Raw genomic sequence first — 5,337 nt, 5'->3', positions numbered from 1 at the left:
GTTGCCCAGGCTGGAGTGCAGTGACATGATTACAGCTCACTGCAGCCTTGACCTCCAAGGCTTGATTGATCCTCCCACTTCAGCCTCCTGAGTAGCTGGGACTGCAGTCATGCACTTGGCTAATTTTTAAATCTTTTTGTAGAGACAGAATCTCACTATGTTTCCCAGGCTGGTCTCAAACTCCTGGCTCAAGTAATCCTCCCACCCCAGACTCCCAAAGTGCTGGGATTACAGGTGTGAGCCACTGCGCCTGGTCTAGAGCATTTATTTAGCAATGGAAGTAAAGCTTTCTCTCACACTAGGGACTAGCGATAGCCAGGGTCCGAGGACACCAGGGGAGGGAAGGAGATGCTGCTGGCACCAAGGGCCGGGGTGGTCAAGCTGTTCACCTGCCCCAGTTGCCCTTTCCGTGTGTGGGGTACACTTCCCTGCACCCTGTTCTTCCCTTGTGTCTGCCTCCCAGCTCACAGGTATCAGTAGACCCACTCCCCTCTCCCAGCCCCTGGGGGATGCCTGGATCCAGGCTTTTGTTTTTTCTTTTTGAGATGGAGTCTTACTCTGTTGCCCAGGGTGGAGTGCAGTGGTGCCATCTTGGCTCCCTGCAATCTCCACCTCTCGGATTCCAGCGATTCTCCTGCCTCAGCCTCATGAGTAGCTGGGACTACAGGTGTGTGCCACCACACCTGGCAAATTTTTGTATTTTTAATGGAGACAGGGTTTCACCATGTTGGCCAGGCTGGTCTCAAACTCCTGACCTCAGGTGATCCGCCCTCCTTGACATCCCAAAGTACTGGGATTACAGGTGTGAGCCTCTGTGCCCAGCCAGGATCCAAGCATTTTGATGCTCCTCACCTTTGCCCCCTCTGCTTACAACACCCCTTCGAGATCTGAAGACTCCCTAGTCCTCCTCTAACGCTCAATTCAGGTCACCTCCTGGGACCTCTTCCTTCAGTCCTCCAGGCAGCTGGTGACTGTATCTGTGTTTCCAAAGCGCTCTTCTGATGTCCCTTCCTGTTATGATCTCCTCACCTGACCCTCTCAGCTCCTCGTCTGTGACTTCCCAGAGGGCAGGAAATGGGTCTTAGTCACCTCTGCAGCGGCAAGTACCACACCTGGCACAGAGTTGGAGCTTGGCAAATGTGTGTGGAAAAAACCAATGAATGTGGCCCCGAGAGATGTGCGCTAGGGTGAGAGGGCCCTGGATAATGTGGGACCCATGGGAACCTGAGAGGCAACATCTGTTTTTTTTTTCTTTTTGACATGGAGTTTCATTCTTGTCGCCCAGGCTGGAGTGCAGTGGTACGATCTCGGCTCACTGCCACCTCCACCTCCTGGGTTCAAGTGATTCTCCTGCCTCAGCCTCCCAAGTAGCTGGGATTACAGATGCCTGCCACTGTGCCCAGCTGATTTTTGTGTTTTTAGTAGACACAGTGTTTTGCCATTTTGCAGGCTGGTCTTAAACTCCTGACCTCAGGTGATCCACCCACCTCACCCTCCCAAAGTGCTGGGATTACAGGCGTGAGCCACCACGCCTGACCTGAGGGTCAGCATATTAAGTCTCTGTCTTTGAAGTTTGAGTCCAGGTGCTCTGGCTGGGTGGCCAATCGGCACACCCCAGTTATCCCCGTGGGTGGAAGAGGCCACAGCAGCTGGCGTGGAAGCACCCCACATCCACCACGGGCACTTCACAGTGGCCGGGGGCAGGAAGCACGGCACAGATGTGGAGGGCTGTTCTGCCAGACAACCTCCTGGTGCTACCTGGGTGCACCTGGGAAGGGCTTGGGCAACGGCAGCCTCCTCTTCACTGGTGAGATGTCCACAGGCCCGCCTCTCCCTTCCCTCCCCAAGGCCTATCGGGATACTGATCCCACTGGACTCCAGGGGAGTTCCATGCCCTTCTTGTCCACCCATCTCTCTGTGTCCCCAGAGCACCCCTGCCTTCCCTGCTGTCATCAAGTTCTTACCTGGGAGTGGGGCTTGGTCCTGTCCAGCAGCTGGGTCTGGGGTGAGGGCCTGGGGCTTGCTGGGTCTGTAGGTTGAGAGGATGACCGTCCCTTGCCAGGACAGCCCGCTTTATGCAGGGACAGAGGCTTCCAGGGACCCCGCCTGCCCTAGTGACCCCACCCACCTCCTGCTCCACTTCCGGGAGAACAGCATCAACCTGTTCCACGTGTGCCCTGGCCTCCTGAGGGCTGAGGGGGTGGATAGGGAGCTGCCAGGCAGGTGCCAGCGTGGGTGGGGGTAGCCAAGGCTGATAGAGAGGTGGCAGCTGGAGGAGGGCTTGTGGATTGAGAGGACAGGAAGGCAGGTGCCTTTGGAAGGAGTGCAGAGGGAGGCAGTGGGAGTGTGTGTGTGTGTGTATGTGTGTGAGTGACCAGGGATGGCATCTCTGTTCTGTCATCATCACCGTCACTGGGGAGCATCTTGGATTCATGGGGGGTCTGCGGGTGTCCTGGGATAGGGAGTCCTGTATGTCCACACATTCTAGCAGAGAGCACAGCATCTGCAGCACTGCCCTCCATCCTGGGCTTGTCAGCCTGTGTGTATCGCTGCCTAACTCCATTTGTTTTAGCTACATAGACATATCTCTGATACCCCTAGAAGCAGATGTCTGAGTAGGCAGAGATGGAGTTAGACCAAATGGGTTTCTGTTATTTAGTGTTCAGCGTTTCTGCTCCTCACGGAATATTGTATACACACATAAGCATATCGGTAGGCAGGGGCACAGCGATATTCGTGGAAAAGCCCAGGAGGCTTGTCGTGGGCTTTCAGATGTCGCACCGAGGTCACTCAGGTCCTCCTCTTAGCTTAAATCTCTGCCTACAAGGAATTTTAAAGAAATTCCAAATTTTGCCCACATGGTCATATTGCTAGAGGACAGAATAAGGGACTTACAAGCAAGGCCTGTATAGTGTTGGGCTACGTGGCCATGCATGTGTGCAGGTATAACCTGACACAGCTGAGCCTGCCTGCTCCCACCCTGAGGCTCTTCTCAGTACCACTCATCGAAAAAGAAACGCAACCCTGAATGCTGTGAAGAGTAAATCCCATGTTTTTTTTTTTTTTTTAGAAGGAATCGCGCTCTGTCCTCCAGCCTGGAGTGTTAGTGGCGTGATCTCAGCTCACTGCAACCTCCACCTCCCGGGTTCAAGCAATTCTCTGCCTCAGCCTCCCGAGTAGCTGGGATTACAGGTGTGTGCCAGCATGCCTGGCTAATTTTGTATTTTTAGTAGAGATGGAGTTTCACCATGTTGGTCAGGAGGGTCTCGATCTCCTGACCTTGTGATCCGCCCACCTCAGCCTCCCAAAGGGCTGGAATTACAGGATAAGCCACCGTGCCAGGCCAATTCCTTCTTTACTGAGGGTTTCCTTGAGGGGCTGATGGTGAATGAGACTAGACCATTCCACACTCAGGAAAACTCCCTAGAAAACATCATCATTCCACTTGTGTCCCCAAAGTCTCATTCAATATGACAGATGCTGCCAAATATCTCTCCTCTATGTCTTGAAACAGAACAAAGCTAAGTCTTGCCCCTGCCTCTCTGGTCCCTGCTCACTCTGTTTTTCTTTACATCCCTTCCCATCCACCCTACGCCTTTTTGAGACAGGGCCTCGCTCTGTCAGCCAGGCTGGAGTGCAGTGGCTCAATCACGGCTTACTGCAGCCACCCAGTACTTCATCCTCCTTCCACAGCTCCAGCCATTCCGGCAATCAAACGTCCCTCCTCCTTAGGAGAGGCAGAGGTAGGGGTTTGAGTGTGTGGGAAGGTTGTCATTAGGCCGTGTGCGGTGGCTCACGGCTGTAATTCCAGCACTTTGGGAGGCCGAAATGGGTGGATCACCTGAGGTCAGGAGTTAGAGACCAGCCTGGCCAACATGGGGGAAACACCATCTCTACCCAAACTACAAAAATTAGCCGGGCGTGGTAGCAGGCGCCTGTAATCCCAGCTACTTGGGAGACTGAGGCAGGAGAATCGCTTGAACCCGGGAGGCGGAGGTTGCAGTGAGCTGAGATTGCACCACTGCATGCCAGGGTGGGCGACAGAGCAAGACTCCGTCTCAAAAAAAAAAAAAAAAGGTTGTCGTTAGTCATCTGGTCCCTATCACAAGCACATATTTAAATAGAAACCTGTTGTATGTGTTATAGTCTTTTCATCTCTGTCTGTTTTCCTGGTTCTTCCTGGATTTCCACCTCTTCCTCCCTGTAACTCTCACTACAGTGACGTGATGCCTGCATGTCAGCATACAGTCCTGAGGCTGTGCAGTCTCCTATACTTTAATCAGCTCCAGGGAAGGTGGTCCCACTCCCACCCTCTCACCAGCATAGCATTGCCTCAGTCAGACTTTTGGGAGTTTCTTCCCAGTGACTACCCTTTTCCCACTGGCTGCAGGCCAAGGTTCCTAGTCTAGTGGATTCTGCAAAGATCTGGAGAACAGTGGCATCTAAAAGCCACACGTGGCTCTGCTCTCCCTGAGGACCCGCAAAGCCCATCTAGTCAGCTTTTTCTTCTCTGACTGGGAAGTCTTGCTTCTCTCATTTCTTCCGCCTTCGCTCTGATCTCAGAGCACTCTGCCCGGCCTGTGCCACACTCCTGGTGTTGTCCCGACCCTGCCTGCACTGCATTGCCCCATTCCCCCAGACTGCCTACTGGTATTATTCCAAGCAGGGGACTTGGTGGGTTCAAGGCAGGGAGGGGATATATGGGCTTGCGGGGTCAGCCAGATTGAAGTTCTTGTGCTTTTGGAATGAAAAAATCCACATTTAGGCTTGTCTTGGTGGTGCTCCTTCCTCCCATCCAGGGTGCCCTGCCTCTTTTTCTTTCTTATTTATTTATTTTTTTGAGATGGAGTCTCACTCTGTCTCCCAGGCTGGAGTGCAGTGGTGTGATCTCAGCTTACTGCAACCTCTGCCTCCTGGCTTCAAGCAATTCTTCTACCTCAGCCTCCCGAGTAGCTGGGATTACAGGCACATGCCACCGCTCCCAACTAATTTTTGTATTTTTAGTAGAGGTGGGGTTTCACCATGTTGGCCAGGCTGGTCTTGAACTCCTAACCTCAGGTGATCCACCCACCTTGGCCTCTGAAAGTGCTGGGATTACAGGCGTGAGCCACTGTGCCTGGCTGCGTGTTTTTCTTTTCTTTTCTTTTTCTTTCTTTCTTTTCTTTTCTTTTCTTTCTTTTTTTTTTTTTTGAGACAGGTTCTCACTCTGTTGCCCAGGCTGGAGTGCAGTGGTGCAATCATGGCTTACTGCAGCCTTGACTTAGGGATTTTCTTGTGTCAGCGGCCGCTTCCTGCTCCCAGTACCTGGGACTATAGGCATGTGTCACCATGCCTGGC

At 53.0% G+C, this 5,337-nt stretch overlaps 1 protein-coding gene across 1 annotated transcript in view; it reads right to left on the bottom strand.

Moving 5' to 3' along the window:
- Positions 1-2,071, bottom strand: part of GSDMA (gasdermin A) — a 15,160-nt gene extending 13,089 nt beyond the window's left edge. The window contains exon 1 of the mRNA XM_023204242.2: positions 1,965-2,071. The gene's annotated coding sequence lies outside the window, so the exon portion shown is untranslated. The remainder of the gene's footprint in view (positions 1-1,964) is intronic.
- Positions 2,072-5,337: the final 3,266 nt, after the last annotated feature.

This window comes from Piliocolobus tephrosceles, chromosome 16 (genome assembly GCF_002776525.5).
Source record: "Piliocolobus tephrosceles isolate RC106 chromosome 16, ASM277652v3, whole genome shotgun sequence".
Taxonomy (NCBI): Eukaryota; Metazoa; Chordata; class Mammalia; order Primates; family Cercopithecidae; genus Piliocolobus; species Piliocolobus tephrosceles.
This window is presented reverse-complemented; position numbering and strand designations above follow the sequence as displayed.